At 45.3% G+C, this 22,690-nt stretch overlaps 1 protein-coding gene across 2 annotated transcripts in view; it reads right to left on the reverse strand.

Annotated features, from left to right (window-relative positions):
* Window positions 1-22,164, reverse strand: part of SCML2 (Scm polycomb group protein like 2) — a 131,050-nt gene extending 108,886 nt beyond the window's left edge. Inside the window, exon 1 of one of the 2 annotated variants that reach the window (XM_073356349.1) lies at window positions 21,966-22,164. The gene's annotated coding sequence lies outside the window, so the exon portion shown is untranslated. Of the gene's footprint in view, window positions 1-17,253; window positions 17,395-21,965 lie in introns of those variants that run through there. The other variant, XM_073356359.1, reaches the window with a different exon arrangement.
* Window positions 22,165-22,690: the final 526 nt, after the last annotated feature.

The raw sequence follows: 22,690 nt of genomic DNA on the forward strand, positions 1-22,690 counted from the left end.
AAGAAAAAAAAAGTGTCATGTTAGTTTGAACATTAAAATGTTCGGAAATGAAACCCACTAAAAAAAGTCAATGTGGAGGATGTCCACATGCTTGCTACTAATACTACTTATAGCTGGGGTTTAAAGCATCCAGTAAATTCCGCTTCATCCCTTCTGTTTAACTTCCCCTACTTCATTTAATTCTGAATTAGATGGTGAGCTTGTGTCTGCCTTTAACTTCCTGATAAGGCTTTTGTTGTCAAAACCCATTCACCCTTACTAGTCACCTCCCACTGTGTGAGCTCTTGGTTAAAAATATATATGACTAGACAAGCCTAAAGCATTTGCATTTCCAAAGTTACTACTACATATGATGGAAAAATATTTTCCATCCTACTCTAATATTGTTCTTCTAATTTAGAAAGTCAACTTGAAGGGCAAGAATTACTGCTTTTCAGAGAGGTCAGCCTTTTAAAGAGAGACACTGTCAAAAATCATATACTTTCTTTTGGATGGCATATCACAACTTTCCCTTCCGCTATCTACACCATTCTTACAAGCAAGCAAGACAGTTATCTAGCAGAAATTTGTCCCAATACCCTGCCTGTTCACGAGAATACAACAAACACACCGAACATGGAGATACAACTTAACATGCCAGTTTAACACATGATATTTCAAAGAAACCTAAACCTCTAGAGATTGGAGACTTTTGTTTTGAAGAATCAGATGCTTCAGGCTTAGGTGGACAGTTAAATCAAAGAAGTGGGTGGAGAGGAAACATTCTTAAAGCAGATTAGGTTTTTGGTCCTATCAACATTGTTGGTATAGCTCAGACTCCCAATTCTGCAATCCTTAGTTAAACAAAATGAATGGGAAATTTTGGCTGGGCAAAAACGAGAAACCCATTTCAGTCCACTTCATTTCTTTCACATGTGTAAGGATAACTATAAAAATCTACAGGAGAGTCAGATACGAGAATAATTTAAAAACCTCTCTCAAATTTCAAATTTAACTGTTTAAAAGACAATCAAATTGAAAAGACACAGTTAATTTCAAGTACTATCGCTACCTCTGTGGTTTTTCTTTTTCCTTATATTTTCTTAATGTTTCCTCTGATCTTGGCTTCTATGTGAAAGTCCCACATAAACAATATGGGATACTTACTGTGCAGGATGAACAGGGGAATTGGCTATACACAGAGAGCTGTCAAATGTACGAAGTAAAACAAACTGATATTTGCGCCCCTCTAATCTCTTTCATAAATTTTACTTCATAGATTATATAATCAGAAGAAAAAAAAAATGGTTACTCACTTTCTCGTAACTGTTGTTCTTCGAGATGCGTTGTTCATGTCCATTCCAAGCAGGTGTGTGTGTGCGTGCCGCGTGCATGCCAGCCGGAAGATTTTTCCCCTAGCAGCGTCCATAGGGTCAGCCTGGGCACCCCCCCCGGAGTGGTGCCTTCATGGCGCCCAATATTGGGCCCCGCCAACCCTCCACCCCCTCAGTTCCTTCTTCTGGACTATTCCGACAGAGGGGTAAGAGGGTGGGTATTGGTAACAGTTTTTTCTTCAAGTGATTGTTCATGTCCATTCCAAGCAGGTGATTCACAAGCCAGAGCTCAGGAGGTGGGGTCGGAGTTATCCACAGAAAAGAGCACAGCTCTCCTGAAAGCCGCATCGTCCCTGGACTGTTGTGTAATTGCATAGTGCGACGTAAATGTATGTATCGAGGACCACGTGGCTACCCTGCAAATTTCCTGAATAGGGACTTGTTCGCAGGAACGCCGCAAAGGAGGCCTGGGCCCTGGTAGAGTGAGCAGTTATCTGCGGAGTGGGCTCCTTTGCCAGGGTATAGCACTCCCTAATGCAGGACGTTATCCATGACGATATGCGTAGAGAGGATACCGGGAGGCCCTTCATTCTGTCCACCACGACTACAAAGAGTTGGACGGACTTTCGGAACAACTTAGTTCTCTCTATGTAGAAGACCCTACGCACATCCAGTGAGTGCAGCCTGCGCTCCCTATCGGAGAAGCGTGGCTTGGGATAAAACACTGGGAGGAAGATGTCCTGGGTCATGTGAAAATGGGAGACGACCTTCGGGAGAAAAGACGGATGAGGCTTGAGCTGGACCTTATCCTTATGAAAAACTGTGTAAGGGGGCTCAGACATGAAGGCCCTGAGCTCCGAAACCGTCAAGCCGAGGTAATTGCCACGAGGAACGCGACCTTGAATGAGAGATATAACAGGGAGCAGGTGGCCAGATGTTCAATTGGCAGGCCTGTAAGCCTGGAGAGGACTAAATTGAGGTCCTAGGCAGGGAGTGGCTGACACTTGTGTGGGAAGAGCCTGTCCAAACCCTTGAGAAAACAACTGACCATAGGGTTTGTAAAGACTGAGAGACCATCTGAGCCCCGATGCAAGGTGGATACAGCAGCCAAGTGGACCCTTACTGATGACCGGGACAAGTCTTGATGCGTTAGGTGAAGGAGGTAGTCCAGTATAAACGGTATGGAGGCGAAGAGCGGCGACTGACTATGTTGCTCCGCCCAGACAGAAAACCTTTTCCACTTGGCCAGGTAAGTAGCCCTGGTGGAGGGCTTTCTACTACCCAGGAGGACTTGTCTGACCTGGTCCGAACAAGACAGCTCTGTGGCACTTAGCCGTGGAGCATCCAGGCCGTAAGGTGGAGCAACTCCAGATTCGGGTGCCGGAGTCTGTCCTGGACCTGTGTGATCAGGTCAGGGACCAGCAGTAAGGTGAGTGGGGCCGCTATGGACATTTCCAGGAGCGAGGTGAACCAGTGCTGATGCAGCCACCCCGGCGCTATTAGTATGACTTGGGCCCGGTCTCTGCGGATCTCGAGGAGCACCCTGTGGACTAGGGGGATGGGTGGGAAAGCATATAGCAGGCAGCCCTCCCATGAGAGAAGGAAGGCATCCCTGATGGACCCCGAGCTGTGGCTCCCGAGGGAACCAAATGTTTGACATTTTCTGTTGTCCGGAGTGGCAAACAGGTCTACCTGGGGAGATCCCCAGAACTGGAAGATTGAGCTCACCACGTCTGGCCGAAGGGACCACTCGTGGCCGCTGACGCTCTGGCTGACGCTGTCCGCCTGCATGTTTCGCACCCCTGAGAGGTATGAAGCCTGCAGGTGGATCGAGTTCTCTATGCCGAAGTCCCACAGCGCAAGGGCTTCTCAGCACAGGGGAGAGGAGCGTGCACCCCCGTTTGTTGATATAAAACATCGCTGAGGATTGAAACACATCTGCCCATTATGTGCATTTTGAAAACATAGCATGCCAGACGCACTGCCCTCAGCTCTTTGACACCGGAGACCAGAGGCCTTGGGTCTTGAGGTTCCCTAGGTGAGCCCCCCAACCCAGATCCAAGGCTTCTGATGCCAAGGTGAGCAAGGGCTGGCAAAAGGCACCCCTACGCAAACCATTCGTGGGTCTAGCCACCATAGGAGGGAGTCCAGTACCAGGCGGGGCAGGGTTATGACCCTGTCCAACGCATCTCTGGCTAGTCGGTACACCGACGCCAGCCAGGACTGGAGTGGGTGCAGCCTGAGCCTGGCATGCTGCACCACTTACGTGCAGGAGGCCATGTGTCCCAGCAGCTTTAGACTGATTCTTGCTGACATCGTGGGGAACCGTCTGAGGCTCTGTATGATGTCCTCAGTGAAACCTGGCCTCTGGGAAGCGCAGTCCTGGACTCTACCCAAGCCAGGGCGTGCTTCCCAGAGGCCAGTAGATTTCTCCTCATTCAGGAGGAGACCTATGTCGAGGAAGGTCTTTCTTATGAACTCGACCTGAGCCTCCACCTGGGCTCTCGAGCGACCTTTGATCAGCCAGTCATCCAGGTATGGAAAGACCTGTATCTGGTGCTTGCGCAGGAACGCTGCGACGACTGCCATGCATTTTGTGGCTACTCAGGGGGAAGTTGACAGTCTGAACGGGAGAACGGCAAACTGGTAGTGGCCTCTGTTCACCACGAACCTGAGGTAGCGTCTGTGATGTGGGACTTTTGCAATATGAAAAGACACGTCCTTCAAGTCGAGGGCGGCGTACCAGTCTCCTGGATCCAGTGAGGGGATAATGGAGGTTACCGAGACCATGCGAAACTTGAGTTTCTTTACGTATTTGTTGAGCTGTCGCAGGTCCAGTATGGGTCTGAGGCCCGCCTTGGCCTTCGGTATGAGGAAATACCAGGAGTAGAAACCCCTTATCTCCTGAGGAACCTCCTCCACTGCCCCTACCGAGAGGAGGGACTGCACCTCGAATTAGAAGTTGCTCTTGAGAGGGGTCCCTGAAGAGGGACAGGGAAAGGGGTTGAGGGGGCAGGAGGGTACAGAATTGGATGGAATATCCCCTCTCTACCATGCGGAGCACCCACCGGTCTGAAGTAATTTGAGACCAGGCACAGCAGAAAGGGGATAAACAGGACGAGAAAGTAAGATGGGAAGGATCCAAAGGTCATACTGGCAAGCTGTCCTCGACCGTACCCTCAAAAGGGTGGTCTAGAGCCCGGTGTGGCCCTGGGCTGGCTCAAGCTTTGTCCAGAGGGAGGGCGTTGCCTCCTCCAAATGCTCCTGTTCCACCTACGCGGAACGTCCTAATGGTTTTGGAGTTGGTAAGGATGAAGGGCAGATTGAGGCCTAAAACGTCTGTGCTGGGTAGCAGGCGTGTGAAGCCCCAGTGAACGAAGGGTTGCCTTCAAGTCCTTCAAGCTGTGAAGTCTCTTATCCGTCTTCTCGAAGAAGAGAGCTACACTTTCAAGGGAAGGTCTTGAATGGTCTGCTGGACCTCGTGGGGAAGACCAGAGACCTGTAGTCAGGAGCCTCTCCTCATAACTACCCCTGTGGCCAAAATACGAGAGGCCGCATCCGCCGCGTCCGAGGCCGCTTGCAAAGACGCTCTAGAGACCAGTTTCCCCTCCTCCACGGCACAGAGAACTCCCCCCGAGCTTCCTGGGGCAGAAGTTCTGTAAACTTAGCCATGGACGAGCAGGTGTTATGCCCGTAGCGGCTTACTATGGTATGCTGGTTGGCTATATGAAGTTGCAGGCCTCCTGTTGAGTAGACCTTCCGGCCAAACAGGTCCAGTTTCTTGGCATCCCTGTTTTTAGGGGTGGATCCTTGAAACCCTTGACGTTCTCTCTGATTGGCCACGTTGACCACCAAAGAGTCCAGAGGAGGGTGGGTGTAAAGATGTTCATACCCTCCAGAGCAGTGCTTCTCAAGCTATTGGATGTGAGGAACCGGCAATTTTTTTTTCCAATGTGCGCGCAGACCGGCAGCCGAAGGCTCGCAGACCGGCACCAGTCCGCGGACCACCACTTTGAGTAGCACTGCTCTAGAGGGAACAAAGTAGTGGTGCTCGGCCAGAGAAGCAGGAGTTTGCCACAAGTTCTTAGATGTTTCGGTTATCGACTTGATAAATGGCAGTACAACCCCGGACAGGCCAGAAGGAGCCAGGAAGTCTACGACAGGGTCTAAATCCACTTCCACCTCCTCTGCTTGAATCCCCAGGCTTCGGGCGGCCCGCCTCAAAAGCTGTTGAAGAACCCGGTTGTCCTCCAAAGCTGGGGCCGTCGAAGTCCCCGCGACTGCTTCATCAGGTGAGGAGGAGGAAGAGAGAACAAGAGGTGGGCCCAGTTCACTGCCTTCGGCACGCGGGCTGTGGAGCCAGTACCGATGAAGAATTCTGCACCGCAGCCGGTGCTGGGGCAGTTTAATCCGGCAGGACCAAGACCATCGGGGTCGGTAGGGACGGAGCTGAGGCTTCCACCAGTGCCATCACCTGGAGAGCCAGTGCCGAAACACACCTGCTTGGAATGGACATGAACAATCACTCGAAGAAGAACCATTGTCATCATCTAGTCTGACCTCCCATATACCACAGGCCATAGGGCTCCCCTGAATTAATTCCTGTTTGAACTAGAGAATATACCTTTGCAACACTATCATCCATTTATTACTAGTCTCATAACATTATATATAAATTCAAACTATCCAGCTCTGTACATAGCTGATCTATATTAACCTTCTTCTCGTTTCCCTCCTCCCCAGTCCTGTTTGTCATACCCACTATTGCATCCTGATTTAAATTAGGCAGAACTCTTCATGGCAGGGACTGTCCTACTCTGTGCTGAGCTGTGCAGAGTATAATGAGGTCACAATCCTGATTCAGACTTAGTGCTATCTTAATGCAGACACGGGTACACTATTTCCAGACAGAAGGGTGACTTCTAAATTAATGGGGTCCCTTCAAAGTATTTTGAAAAATGAAAAATTATTTTCTTAAATATAATAAGCACCTACCCATCTCTCTTTTTAAAAAAGAATTAAGAAAAAGGTCTGAGGCTGTTTTGACAACAGTCTTGAAGGTTGGAAAAGAAGAGAGAGATAAGAGAAGGTACAGAGAAATTTACAGCAAGTTATTTATATGTAGGCTTGGCAGAATTCTATTTTACATATAATTTTAACAGCTAGCATCAATGCTTATTTTTAAGCATTCCCCATCCACCCCTGATTTTTATCAATTTAAATTTTTACAATTGTGAAAAATTATGGGAGGGAGGTCAACATCCAGTCAAGTAAATATCCTTCAACTCTAATAAGTTCTCAAGCAGCATTTTTCTTAACTCATCAATCTGTAAATTTCAATTATCAATGGAAATATTTTTTCATAGAGGGCCACGCATGTGGGGAACCGACATTTACAAAAAAACAAAAACAAAAACAACAAACAAAAAACAAAAAAACCAACCAACCACCTAATCATTCCAAGCCTACTATATGGTATGAAATACTTCACAAACACCTTTGCTATTTTCCATTCTGGGATCAAAATAGGTTTACTTTTTTTCCCAAAAGGAAGTACAGTGTGCATGCTTATTTCTGCAATGCAGATGTTCAATAATCCTAGTGACAGCAGTTGGGACCTACTGAACAACAGAATTAAGGTACTGGTGGAAGAGAGAGACATGAAAAAAATACCAGATTTTACATTATAAAATTAAAACTATCTACCTGTGTTACTGACATTAATATTACAATGTATCATTAAAAAGTAGTTTTCCCTCCTTTGTAAATAAAAAGCATATACAGGTATTTTTAATAGGAAATTAGGTCTAAGGTAGAATCCATTTTCGTCCATACGTTTAAGAAAGGCAGGCTTTCAAGAAGCAGAAATTCAATTTTCATCTTTTTATACAGCAAAGCTGATAAACCGTTAGCACAGAAAAACTTCTAGTTCATAAAAAATGCTGAGACAGATTTTTAATACTTGTCTTGACAGACTTGTGCCAGTAAAAGAGCAAATATAATAAATCTTACAGCTAGATGGTAAACACCGAAACTAGCTTTATCAAAATATTTCCTTCCTGAGTTGGAAATATATTGATTATTTAACAAAAATAATCCTTTGTATTATCTGTTATAAAGATCACTAAGCAAGTTTCTATGTACTGTCAATAGGATTATGGGAAACTTTACAGCACAACATGAAACATATAATTAGCATAAATATAAAGCAATGAACTTTTGACTATCTACAAACAGTATTATACTGCAAAGTTTTGAGTTTTTAGACAAAAGGCAATATGTCATTACAATCAAATCAAACTGTCTGATCCTTCACAAATCTCTTTCATAATAATCCATTCAATACAAAGAAGTAAATTTCAGTATCCATCAAGAGACTGTGTTTAAAATATTACTTGAACATACTTTAGGCTGAAGAGTTGTCACAAGAAGAACAGAAAAATAAAAATTTTCAATTACATTTTGAAAATGTATGAATGTTTGAAAATGAATGAATTACATTCAATTACATAAAATTGAAAATTTTAATTTTTCAATTAAAAATTGTAATTTTTAAGTTACAGGGAGTGTAACTTCTCTTCACTGTTGTGAAATTTAAAACAAAACCATATTTTGTTACTGTATGAGAGCCAAGATGTGAAACTGACCAATGTAGTTTCACTGTTCAAACAGAGAAAACAAAGACTAATTTACTTGTGCCAAAAGCATTCTGAAATAAAATATGAAACTAGATTCAAAATTAGCTAAATCAGCAATCCTTTCAAGAGAGAAGGTATGCCACCCTTCTTAGGGCTGCAGATGCAAAATACAAACAGTTCTCCCATCATGTTTTCAGGTTCTCAAAATTCTAAATCTTCCAACCTAGAATGATGAAATAGTATGTAAGGAGCCACCAGATTTTTAAGAAAGCTGGACCCAAGCCTATTAACATTTTTAAAACCAAAATCTTCAATGCAGTCTGCTCACAAAAGAGGAGATTTTGAATAGTTTTGGTTTCAGAGTGGTAGCCGTGTTAGTCTGTATCAGCAAAAAAAAAAAAAAAAAAAAGAGTACCTGTGGCACCTTAGAGACTAACAGATTTATTTGAATATTTTTGTTCATACTCCAACAGCTCAAAAAATGTCCTGAAGCATTTTTAAACTAGATATGAAATTCAAAGACAGATTGGCTGAAAATTGTAAGCTGAATTTTAATACTGTATATTTACATTATGTAAGTGCTGGAAAAACCACTCACACAATTTGGCAAATTTACCATCTTAAACATCTGAGTTGTTTTCCATGTCCCCATACAAACCTGGAACACTTTCTTAGAACATATTCATCAGGCCACTACCCTAGCTTCATTCAAAACCCTGCCAAAGACTCATTTCTGCAACAAAAACTAATTAGAATATTAAACTTTAAGAAAAATCTTTACTTGCTAAGAAATTTGCATGGGCCTAACATCTCCACATCACAATTTATAAGCCCTGTTGAATCCCACCCTAGCCCCCCTGACTTTAACTAACCCTCACTTGCCATGGCAGGAAGCTTATTATTTGTTCAGTGAGGCACCTGGCATACTTTTGAGCATAGTACAAATAAAACAGGTGGGGGGGGGGGGAGAGAGAGCGGGAAGGGAATTCCTATTACAAGTGTAGTAAGAGCTGCCCAGACACTAGTATGGAATGGGATGCTAGAGATCCCTATAGAGCTGTTTGCACTTCTCTACCAAAGCAACCAGCAGCACCAACAACGTAAAAGCAGCACTTAGAGAAGCTAGAGGGGAAGTCCTTATATAATTATCTACGGTACTCTGCCCTGGTCCAATCAGCAATACCTCTAAGCTCCAGGATTCTGGAAGCTAGGATCACAGAGGGTCTATGGACAGAGCACTGTTATTCTGGAGCTGTGAAATCCACCCCTTGCCACAGAGCTGTGAGCCAGAATTGACGGTATTTTTTTTTAAAATTTTTCAAAAGGGTTTTAACCCTCATGGTTGTGAAGAAAGTCTTCCAAGAACAGAGTAACTGATGACAGCTTTAATTGATAGTTCAGAAAGGTTCTGACTGACCCAAGGTTAATTCCAAAATGAAAGATGACAATTTCATTGTCAGTATTGTTAACTATATCACTGCTGATCATTTTACAGCTACTGTGCTTAACTCCAAAATATCTTAAAGATTCTGTGCACCCCAAAAATTGTGTGTAGTAAATAGTGACACTCTCCCTGTGCCCATAAGCTGGATGTTTAAATACATTGGGGGGGGGGGCGGGGGAGGAAGGAAGGGGGGAGTACAACACTTCCCTTCCCCTAAAATAATTTTTGTATCCGAACAACTTGGGGATAAATTTAGTAAACACTAAACTCGAGTACTTACTGAAACAATAATAAAGCTTTAATTTTGTTAGCCTCTTAACACAAACATAACAATACCAAATATATTACTTTATTTTTTTTTGTTGGAGCATGGGCAAAACTGACAGTCCTGGAACCTACTGGCACAGAGTCAGTCACAGTACAGGCCCCTGCAGCAGCAAGAGGAAGCTTAGCAAGATCAGCAGGATCCAGCACAGCAGCAAATGGCAGAAGTTGCAGGCCCACCGTTTCCTCAAAGCCAGCTACAGACTCCTCCTATGTGGCAGTCTCACACTGGATTAAATAGATGCCATGCTACCTGCACCCACAGTGCTAGCAGGCACACATTCCGTGAGCATCCTCTCTCTGCATTTAAAGGTGTCTCTCTCACTGGCAATTTAAAAAGCCAGCACTATCCAACTGCCACCACCTACAAGATGCTGACAAAGGCAGTACACAGATCCTCCCTCACCAGAACTACTTACTGGTGCAGCTCATCCTCACCTACACAGGAGGACCAGCGAAGTCAACTGCACATGGGAGGCTGGAGTCCCCTCAGGACAGGACACAAGCTTTTCCTTACTGTCATAAAAGATGCTTCTGAAGGAAGTAGGTCCCAGATAGATTATTCCCTTCCTAAGTACACAGCTGAACTCCAGGCTCACACACATTCCTGTGCCTGATTAGAGATACAAGTCTAACAACCCCAATGGTGGTGGTTGCATACCATCCCCCACCTGCTAACTCTTGCCCCTCTTCAAAAAAACAACTTCCCTCCCCCTTCAATTGGCTTCCAAATCTCAACTTTCAAAAGCCAGCAAGACCATTTCCAGTGCTAATATTAACAAAGATATATTTGTGTGAAAACTCCACAAAACACTCCGTTTTCTGCAAACATTCTTGTGGATAAAAACAAACAAACAAACAAGAAGAGGTCACCAAAAATATCAGAATTTTTGCAAATACTTTGCTGCAGTATTTGCCCAGCTGCATTATTTACCCTGAAAAAGCACCTTTTCCATCCCATTTCATATGGTGGAAAAAACAGACTATAAGTTTTCCAGTTAAATCAAAGCATTTCAGAAAGGTCTTCCTTTAAAAACTGTCAGTTTTTTCCACAAAATTTATTGTAGCTGAACACAGTAGAAAATGTATTCACAAATCCAGATGGTTAACATTTTTCTACAATGAGAAGAAAATATTGCTTGGTACCAGCAGACTAATTTTCCTGATCTCTTCCCTCCCACCCCTACACACATAGCTATTTATCATTTTCATTTATCACCACCAGTATAACCCCCTCTCACCATTATCTGTCCTTTCCACACAATTTTGACTCCTAATTATTCAGTTCCAACTTCATGGTGGTGCCACTGGTAACTCTGACTCAACTACGGATGGCACTGAAAGCCCTTCACTTCTTTCTCACACAAAATGTACTTACATATCAAACTTTTCTTTTACATGGGCTTTAAAAAGTAACATCTATTCCATCAGGTTTTCCTATATTTGACCATGATAGAATCCAGGTGCTTAAATAATGGTACATAGAATCATAGAATATCAGGGTTGGAAGGGACCTCAGGAGGTCATCTAGTCCAACCCCCTGCTCAAAGCAGGACCCATCCCCAATTAAATCATCCCAGCCAGGGCTTTGTCAAGCCTGACCTTAAAAACTTCTAAGGAAGGAGATTCCACCACCTCCCTAGGTAACGTATTCCAGTGTTTCACCACCCTCCTAGTGAAAAAGTTTTTCCTAATATCCAACCTAAACCTCCCCCACTGCAACTTGAGACCATTACTCCTTGTCCCGTCATCTTCTACCACTGAGAATAGTCTAGAACCATCCTCTCTGGAACCACCTCTCAGGTAGTTGAAAGCAGCTATCAAATCCCCCCTCATTCTTCTCTTCTGCAGACTAAACAATCCCAGTTCCCTCAGCCTCGCCTCATAAGTCATGTGTTCCAGACCCCTAATCATTTTTGTTGCCCTTCGCTGGACTCTCTCCAATTTATCCACATCCTTCTTGTAGTGTGGGGCCCAAAACTGGACACAGTACTCCAGATGAGGCCTCACCAATGTCGAATAGAGGGGGACGATCACGTCCCTCGATCTGCTCGCTATGCCCCTGCTTATACATCCCAAAATGCCATTGGCCTTCTTGGCAACAAGGGCACACTGCTGACTCATATCCAGCTTCTCGTCCACTGTCACCCCTAGGTCCTTTTCCGCAGAACTGCTGCCTAGCCATTCGGTCCCTAGTCTGTAGCTGTGCATTGGGTTCTTCCGTCCTAAGTGCAGGACCCTGCACTTATCCTTATTGAACCTCATCAGATTTCTTTTGGCCCAATCCTCCAATTTGTCTAGGTCCCTCTGTATCCTATCCCTGCCCTCCAGCGTATCTACCACTCCTCCCAGTTTAGTATCATCCGCAAATTTGCTGAGAGTGCAATCCACACCATCCTCCAGATCATTTATCGAAGATATTGAACAAAACCGGCCCCAGGACTGACCCCTGGGGCACTCCACTTGACACCGGCTGCCAACTAGACATGAAGCCATTGATCACTACCCGCTGAGCCCGACAATCTAGCCAACTTTCTACCCACCTTATAGTGCATTCATCCAGCCCATACTTCTTTAACTTGCTGACAAGTTAAACAAACATACTCTTGTTTATATACATGCACCTAATTTAAATAGTGCTACTCTCTTGTAGGTTTTATAAGTTTCAGATGCTCTATGAGCTAATGTTTGCTAAGAGTCTCAACCTACTCTTTGTCCAAGCTAAGAAGGGTATCTATTACCTTAAAACAGCAACAATTTGAGATACCTGGCAACAAAGCCCATTCCCTCCAGTAAGAGACTCATTTTGCTTACCATATCACATTTTAACTACAAATTGTTGGTCAAATTTTGAAGCTGAAGGTTCAGATACTAAACGAAGTGGTTTGGTGAAGACCTCTACCTTCAATGCCTTACTTGCTTAAGACAACAAACAAGGGGAGAGCTGCCTATGTGTTAAAGGGACACCACCTTGGGGGAAAAAAAAAAGTGTGTCTGAGAAAGTTGTGCCTACTATAGTGACAAGCAACACCTACCACATCTTTTAGTGTGAGATAAATAATGGTAGATACTTCACAGAACAAACACACAAGATCACAGCCCCCAGGAGCCTACAATCTAGAATTTTAGACGTGACCTAACAAGAGAACAAACAAGAGACTGCACGTGTGTGGTAAGGGAGGAGGGGGTGCTTCGAGATGATGTAGTTCAGTGGTTCTCAACGAGGGCATATTAGAGACAGCAACAGGCTCTGGCAAACCCCAGCCACCATTCAGCCCACGTCTAAACAGGTGGCTGAGTGCTGCTAGGTGCCTCTGAAAAACTTTGAGCACTTCTATTGTCACCAAAATCCAGGATCATTAGTAGAGGCAGCAGTGTAGGAAACGTTGAAATCTGTGAAAGGCACATGGACAAGGACCTCCAAAAGCTAGACCTGTCTGGGCATTACTTGTCTTGCCTACAACTCTGGGTGACAGCTGCCAGGCATTGTTCACCTAATATAATGTACTGACATGGGAAAGGGTGATCCCTTCTTGACGAAAGTACCACAGGGCACTAGGGAGGAACTTAGAGGTCATAAAAAATAAATAAATAAAAAAAGCCAGAAGAGGCCTCCAGGAAGCTATGGACTACACAGATATGGCCACAAGGTTGATAGTCATGGCCGTGACTACTGACTGTTGGCATCTGGAATACCAAGAGAAGTCCAAGATGCCATCCAGGACCTCCTATTTCAGTGGATGGAGTTTTTCAATACACAACGGATAAAGGACCACTCTGAGGTTGCTGGGGATGTATACACCAACCCCATACAGGAAGCCCAAAAGAGATAACTGTCTCATCCTTATTTTGGGGGCAGATAGAGTACCCACTGCAGAAATGATTGTGCTACTTGTCTGATGGGCACCTTCTCAGCAGATTTGATGGGAATGTTAGCAACCATATCAGAGCCTATCAGGAACTAGCAGCCATCTTCAGGAGCTGCCTTGTCTCATTCCATTGGACGTGGACCAATATCGCTTCGGACAAATGTGTGTAGAACATAGTTGCCTCTGGCTATCCCATTCACTTCCATGCTCTCCACCCTACTCAACCCTTTCCCTGTTACCCTTCAGGGACTCATCTCATGAGAGGGGGGGGGAAACGTGGCCATATTGCTTCTGCTAGGAGTCATGGAAGGGTTCTTAAGTAGTACAGAAGAGGCTTCTACTTTCAGTATCTCCTTCCCGAAGAAGAAAGGGGGGATCTGTCCTATCCTAGACCTGAGGGGACTGAACAAATTGTATGTATAGTCTCAGATTCCAGAATATAGTGCTTTCCTCCAGCACCCCGTGTGTGCAGGCTCAACTGGTTCATGGCTATTAACCTGCAAGATGAGTTCTTATATATAGCCATTAAACTGGCACACAGGAAGCACTTGAGATTCACACTGGGACCGGATAATTATCAATATAAAGTACTTTGAGATATTACAGTAGTCAGTGTAGATCCCAGAACATGTCCTTCATCCCTGGATTTTGGAGTCCATGGCCTCTGAACCTCTAGGGTATTGATGGAGGATAGCAACTGAGGAGGCGGCACAAGGCACAGGAGTGGCCCCAATGGATGCTACTATTTAAAAAAAAAAAAAGAATAGTTGCAGGTGCACGAGGCACATGCCCACCTACAGTGGGATCCACACTGACTACACCAGTGGCTCTCAACCTTTCCAGACCACTGTACCCCTTTCAGGAGGGATTTGTGTTGCACACCCCCAAGCTTCACTTCACTTAAAAACAACTTGCTTACAAAATCAGACATAAAAATACAAAAAAGTGTCACAGCACACTGTTTCAAAAAAAAAATGCTTACTTTCTCGTTTTTACCATAAATTATAAAATTAATTGGAATATAAATATTACATTTCCATATATAGTATATAAAGCAGTAAGACAAATCATTGCCTGTATGAAATTTTAGTTTGTACTGACTTTGCCTAATTTTACAACAGGTGCATAAAAAACACTAGCAAAGATCTAGATGAGTTGACGTACCCCCTGGAAGACCTCTTTACAGGAGGGGGAAATCTGGTGTGGATGCTTGAAACGATGGTCCACAGACGAGCCAGGACAGCCTCTTATATTGACACTGGCCCATTTGTGACCGTTAGACCAATGCTACTTGCACCTCCTTTGCAGTGGTGCCCTGCATGAGTGATCTCCAGTGCTGTCTCTAGGGTCACTCTCAAAAAGGTAGAGGAGAGACATCCCTGCTTGATACCAGGAAGAAGGCAAAGTCTGGCAATAGCGATGATGAGTAACTCCACAAATGGCAGTGCTATGTGATAATGTCTCAGCTCCAGTGACTGGTGCCACTGGACATACCAGGAGAGTATCTCCAGAGATGCATGAAGGCACATCTTAGTCCCATAATCAGCACAGCCAATGACAGTGCCATCTTACATGGCACCACTCTCTTACCAGAGAGCTTAGCCACTTTGTCCTTGGAAGAGTGAGATTTGTTCCCCTCTTTGGAACAATGCTTCATGTTGTTTGGAGCAGTTTCTGGACTTTGGCTGGCATTGCCTTTCGATTTACCCTTGCATTGGGGTGCTGATGCTGGTTCCAGTGATGACATTGTCAGTGCCAGAAGTGCCAGCACTGAAGCCAGTGCTGAATCTATCAATACCAGCACTGAAGGGGTTGATGGTGTCGGCGTACCGGCTGCTGGTGCCAAAGTGATTGGTGCCAATATGATGGTGTTGATTTCTACAGTGTATTCTCTCCTGCCTTTCCATCACTGCTGGACTGTGCTGTCTGCTCATAGAAGAACATGCTGAAGAAGACCCTTCCAGTTCTTTGGAGGTGATTATCTCCTCCAGGTCTGAGATGATGCACATACATTGCTTAAGCAGGTACAGTTTCAGCTGCCCGGCCCTCAATTTGTGAATCCCTGAGGAGGACTTAGAAATTGAACACTTAAGGATCTGACCCTCCCCCAGATAGAACAGGCATCAGCTATGCCCATTGACCAGGGGGATGAGCTCTCGCAGGTCAGGAAGGTTTCAAACCTTGAAGGTTTAGAGTCTGCCATACTGTTTGTCGTGAAGCATCTTGTCCCCCCTCTATTGAGGGTGCTTTTTATTTTTGAACATCCAAATTAAAGAAATTAAAGGGATAAGGAGGGTGAAGATCCCCACCGAACTAGTTGAGAATAGGCCTTTGAATATCAGAGAAGGCAGTGGGTTGGACATTCGCCAGGTTTTGTCTCACTATCATGGTTAATAAGAAGGAACTGCAAGGGGAGAAATAAATTTCACCCACTCTAAGCATTATGCCCTCACTCGGGAGCCCAAGGAGATACAGGGTACACGTGCACCCCCAGACAATGCTGTTCAAAAAAAACCTGACCTCACGCACAAGGCACATACACACCTACAGTGGGATTCATACAGACACATGCCCGAAGAAGAAGCCAAAGTTAAAAATTAACTTAGTCATGATACTTTTTATAGGGTGTGTCAGAAATAAAGGAAGTGTCCCTCAACTACGCATCAAAATATACATGCAATATAATTTAACTGAACTATGCCTTGCCAAGACCAGACATGGCCACCCAGTAAAGAAATAAACTCTATCACCCAGCACAGTGGCACACAACCTTTCCAGACTACTGTATCCCTTTCAGAAGTCTGGTTTGTCTTGCATACCCCCAAGTTTCATCTCACTGAAAGACTACTTGCTTACAAAATCAGACATAAAAATACAAAAGTGTCACAGCACACTATTATTGAAAAATCGCTTACTTTCTCATTTTACCATATAATTCAAAAGTAAATCAATTAGAATATAAATATTGTACTTACTTTTCAGTGTATAGCATATAAATCAGTATAAGCAAGCCATTGTCTGTATGAAATTTTAGTTTGTACTGACTTTGCTACTGCTTTCTGTAGCCTATTGTAAAACTAGGCAAATATCTAGATGAGTTAATGTACGCCCTGGAAGTCCTCTGTGTACCCCCAGGGGTACACATGCCCCTTGTTGAGAAACACTGCCCTAACACACAACAAATATTGTATGTCTTTTTACCACTACATGAAGAGACCATCAGAATATGGCAAATTTTAGCACCTACATGAGAGATCTTAAGAGAAGCCAGCCAATTTCTATTTTTAAACTTACCAAGCACCATTTTAAGTAACTATTACCAAAACATCTTGGAATTTTAACTAAGATCCTGGAATTTCCTGTTACACTAAACACAAGTCCGACTATAAAATCATCGCAAAGGTGATGAAACCAAAGTCTAAAGTTAAAAAAAAAAAAAATCAGGTGTTAAAAAAACAGACCGTCCTCAACTTTAGGGAGTAAAGTTTCTAGGGCACTGTTTTGCATTTTCTTTATTAAGAGAGGATGCATGTGCTCCCTATTTACAAACTGTCCTATCAAGACTAACAGACAACTATACTCACTTTAAAAGAGGCAAAGAGTCCTGTGGCACCTTAAGCTTTCGTGGGTGAATACCCACTTCGTCGGATGCATGATATACTCACTTTCTAAGTTTTAAAGTCCACTTGGTCCTTTACTTGAGCTGGGAGATCCCAGACCTCAAAAGTCTCTTGACCCATTTTCTTTGTGTTTAAGTCTCAGTGAAGCCTAACAGCACAGTCCTTTATATTATGACATTGCCTGTCTTCATTTCTGGGGTAGTCAGCCAGGACATACATTGTGTGCCAATAGATATTTTTCCAAATCTGAATAAATAAAATAGATTTTGAAATTCCTGGGCGCACACACAATAAATAGTACTGTAATTAGAAATGGTTCCCGGACTTCCAGCTCACACACTGAAATGGTGGTCCACAACCCAATTCCGAAGAAAAAAACATGGAACATGCTTAATAGAATCTGGGGACCCACATGCAAAGAGCAGGGGCTCTATGGATTTTTATCCAGCATCTTTCACATCCTCCATTCATAAGGAAGCCTGGGTCACCATCTCTTGAAACAAAAGAACAGGGTTGAGATAAATTCTCAGCACCATTTAAATTCAGGTAGTTGCCTGGATGTTCTTGGACTTGTATTGGAACCACCACCTATCAACAACTCCTTTGAGATTAAGCAGCAACATGGAGCAGTTTGCCATTTATTTTGCTCAGGACATTGCACCTGGATCCAGTGAGGGAGTCAGCAGCTGTAAAGGACACCTGCCTGCTCAAAGAAGTAATGAGAAAAGTTAAAATATAGATATATTTGAGAAGTCTGATGCTGCTCTTTCACTCAACTTTCCTAAGTGCAATAAACATTTACCATATTACCAGATTTTAAAATAGAAGAATATTCCAGACATCAAAGCTTTAGCTAAGCTTTGGGTATCTATTCAGTTTCTTCTTGCAGCCACAATAGATCCTTGCACCACTTACAGTATCTGCTAGAAAATGAACAAATGTTTTTGCAGAGTTTAAACAATTACTGCAAAATATTTATTCTTAAACGCACTACTGTATATATATGTATACAGTAAACCAAATTTGCTAGACAGAAGGTATTGTTTATAGCAACTAGATAGCAAGAGTGTAAGATTTTGGTAACTGTTAATAAATAGAGGTTAAGGATATTACCGTGTAAGGATCTTTCACTGGTAAAAAGACCCCACAAACCCACAGAAGGTTTGGAAAAGGGGGGGGGCTAAATTTACCGGGTTACGCCTTGAGCTCACAAAACGGTAAAGGTGAGTGCCGTACAGCGTGCAGGTAACAAGAGTACTAGCACTGTCAGCTAATCCTCACAGTGAAATATTAATTTCAAGTATTTTCTTTTAAAGAGTCATATCACTGACTCATATTCAAACAGTGCACCTGAAACTTTATTAAAAGGGCCTTTAGTTTTAAAATCATTTCAATATTCATATTTAGAGGGATAAACTTTGGCGTTACATCACACTCTTCTCCACTGTAGCATGTCTGCATTATTGCAAAGCTTTCATTTAATCAGACGCTGAAAATAAAAAGTTCAGAAAATTTTTCTACTCTTAGCTTATTTTTTCTTTACACTAACTCAAGTAAAATCACCCTGACAGTACAGTAAATATTAAGCACTACTCACAAAATTAGCTCTTCTTGTTAATAAATACATAATTTGATTGTACAAATATATTTTCAGAATGCACTGCTAATGCAGAGATAACTCAGTGGTTACTAGGCTACTGGTGGTCTGTGGAGCACTTGCTGGTGGACCAGAGTGTACTGGTTTCCCACATGGTGCTGGCTCTCCTACTTATTTCCTGCTGTTAAACTGCTTTAAAAACATGTAGAAAGACATTAAAGCTTTCCTAACATTACTTTTTCCATGTAAGCGGTTGCTCCAGTTACCACAGTGACTTTAAGTGATTACAAATGGTAGGGTTGTTGTCCATGAGACAAACTACTAAAATATGATCCATCCTATAAAAGAGTTTGAGAAGCTCTAAATTAATTTAAAACTGAAATATCTGACAGGAAAAAAAATACTAAAGATCTCATATTCAGTTAAGATTGTACTTAAAATTATTATTGAAGAAATGTTGGCATTTCAGGTGTGTTTTGAAAAGCCATTATCAAGCTATAAAATATAAGGGTTTTCTTCACTTAATCATCAGATTTGTTCGATTAATTTTAGGATTACCAAGAGCTAACAATGAGGTTAAAATAATTTTTAAGATGAATTATTACCTCACCAAAATATTTACGTATCCAGACAAAATATTACTCCTCCTATTTGTTATAATCCCTAGGTTATAAAGCTGTTTAATTATTTTTGCAGTCCTTTATAGCTGATTAATCGGAAAGAGGAGAATTAAATGACTGTGGGAAGAAGAAAGGTATTAACATATTTTAAATTACAATAAGTAACTATTTAGGAAAGAAAAACACATGAAAGTGCTTTTTTATTCCTAAAGCTTAACTGAGCATGAAATTTAGCTTTAATAAAATAAGGTTCCACTTAATTACTATGCCACTGCAATCTGTTCTGCAATTCGCCCCAATGGCTACAGACAGTGGCTGACAGATAAGGATTTATTTTTTATGAAATTTGCAACCGAATATTTCATTCTTTGTCAAAAATCATATACAATATCCCCAAAGAAAGTTATCTCTGAAAAACAAGCCCTTATACAATAAACCCATACTAACTCACTCTGCAATCACTTGTATGTACGGCATAAATTAATTTTAAGCTGAACTTTATGCATGTTTTAACATGGCATATTTTCCAAGTGTAGTATGAGTGATCCCCAACCCCTAAAGCTTTATACTCTGCATTCTGCCAGTCTGAACAGTGATCTATTGAGTAAATGATCACAGTATGACCCATTTTTGAAAAGCAACAAACACATTAGTAAAGGTGTTTTGATTAGAGGTTTTATTCTTTGTTTTTTGGGCATTTTCGCTATCGTTTTAACATTTTCAGGTGAACACAGGTTCAAGAAACACAAATTTTAAAAATTATTCGAGTACTTCATTTCGTGGTCATACAAAATTAGACAGGTTTTCACTGGCTCTAAGGAGTGATATTTGAAAAATAAACATACTGCCATACACATTCAGAAGGGAAAAACATAAAACACAGTTATCTACGGCTCTCAGGACCATCATGGGTTTTTCTTGAACAGAGAGGCATTGACTAGTCTCTTGCTAACCACACATACAGTGAGCAACAAGGAAACCTTATTCCTACTGCCCGGCACTTCTCTCCCGCTGGAGAAGGAACCCGCCAGCCTGGCTAAGACTGCGCTACGGCAGGAGCCCGCTCCGTGCAACACTCTCCCCTCCCACCGCCCCATTTCAGGCCAAGCCCTTCCTCAGGCAAAACTCCCGTTCACTTTCGCTGGAGCTCTGCCTTACTGACGAGGGTATAAATTCACTAATGAGAGGATGCAAGTGCAGATCTGTTGAACCCGCTCCTCCAATGCGCCCGATCCCATCCGCTCGGTGAAGCTCCTGCCCTAGATCGAGCGCAGCAGCGGTCCCCGCAAGTGCATTTAGGCGCCCCCGCTGCCCGGAAGGAGGAGAATACCCCCCTCCAGCACAGGGAGGTGTGTCCTAGCCACAGCTCCTGTCAAACGCGCACACCCGCACCTAGGCGATCCTGGGGGCCCCGCAACAAACGGGGCTGTGCGCACGGTAGAGAGCGAGCAGCTTGGCTCGGGGAGGAGACGCTCCAGGCATTTCTCAGCGCTGATCCCCTGGCTCAGGGACAGGTAGCTGCACAGATAACGGGGCACCAGCCAAGGGAGCAGCAGCGGCTGCTTGGGCACCCTCCCGCTCTGCCCCTGCCGCCCTCAAGCAGGGCTGAGTGCGACGAGCAGTGCCAAGGATGCAGCGCTGCCTTCGCGGCTGCGGCCCCAGGAGCAGGGCTAGGCGGGACAGGGAGCTCAAGCCCCGGGAAAGCCGCGAGCTAGCGGGCGGCCGCTGACTGAACTGGGGGTAGGTAGCGTATCCCCCTCCTCGCGGCTGCTCTTTTACCCCCTTCGCCCCTGGACTTGGGCTGGGAGGGAAGAGGCTGGGATGGAGCCTCCGCACCCGCCGGACTTCAGTCCCTCCTCACCAGCCGGCTCTGCAGCTTTTACCCCTCAAGCCTGCGGGCTCGGGCTGGCCAATGCCGCTCCCGCTTCGCCCAAGCCCTAGGGGGCTGCAGGAGCACGATCCAGGGTGCAGGGGGCGGGAAGAGATCCCCGGCTCCCCTCGAGCCCTGCCCCCAACTGTTCGGGACGATTTACAGACATCCGCGCCCCACATCCCCCTGCCTCCCGTTTTCCCTCCGAGGACGGGGGGGGAGGGGGCGCGCACCGATGCCCTGAGCAAGAAGCGGCAGCAGCAAAGCCCCTGCCCGGGCTGGGGGCACCTACTCCCCGCACAACACACCAGGGACAGACCCCCCCACACACACATACACGCGCGCGGGGCGCAGCCGGGCCAGCGCCAATACCTGCCCCGAGAAGCGCCGCCGAGCCCGGGGGGGGGGCAGCGATGGGGGGCAGCGGGGAGAGGCCGGGAGGCGGCTGTGGAGCCCGAGAAGAGAAAAGACCCAGCCCGACCCACCGTCTCCACCGGCGACCGCTGCAGGCGGCGCAGCCCCACGCGTCCCCCAGCCGCCGCCCCTGCCCAGGAGCCGGGGGAACAAGGGGGCAGCTGCCCCGCTTCTCCGTCCCCGTCCCCGGCCAGTTCTGGGGTGTCTCTCGCTTCCTCCCCGCAACCCAGGGCGCCGCCAAGCCGCCGCCACTCACCGGGCTGGGGACCGGAGCGGGGGGGGGGCGGAGGAGCCGCCCGCTTCCCCGCGCGCCACCAGCGGCTCGTGGGTCTGTCAAGTAGCGCGCAGCCCCCGCCGCCGGGATTCACGCCGCCGCCGCCGCCGCCGCCGCCATGTTAGTGGGGCGCTCGCGCATGCCCGCCAGCCGCACTGGGGGCTGCCGCCGCCGCCGCCGCCTCCCCACCACCAGAGCCCGCGCGAGGGGGCAGGCGCCTGCCGCAGGCGCTGGGTGCAAGCCCGCCCCCGTCAACGTTTGCTTCAGGCTTTCCTGTCCACACACACTCAGACTCAGGCCCGCAGAGTCACGCAGGCCCGGGGTCTTAGGAGCCTGCGGGGAGGGTCAGCCCCTGAGTCCCGCAGTGACTGGGGTCATTTTGCAGTCCTGTCATTTTGCAGTCTGGACCTCAGTCCAGCAGGGCTGGGAGCCAGCAACTGGAAACCCAGTCTGGAAGGGATGCTCAAGCACAGGCTTGGCCATGCCAACTCCACAAGCCTGGATCCCACAAACCCAGCTTTCCAGCGCGTCTTATGGCAATGAAACCCCCAGGTCGGGCCCCTGTCAGCTGACAGGCTCCTGGGATTTCAGCTGCAGGGCTATAAAAGGGCAAAGTAGCCCTTCAGCTCCGAGCCCAGGCTCTAGGACTCAGCCCGAGGCTTGGGTCCCTGAGCAGCGACACTGCTATTTTTAGCCCCAAAGCCTGA

The sequence above is a fragment of the Lepidochelys kempii genome, chromosome 1 (genome assembly GCF_965140285.1).
Source record: "Lepidochelys kempii isolate rLepKem1 chromosome 1, rLepKem1.hap1, whole genome shotgun sequence".
In the NCBI taxonomy this organism is placed as follows: Eukaryota; Metazoa; Chordata; order Testudines; family Cheloniidae; genus Lepidochelys; species Lepidochelys kempii.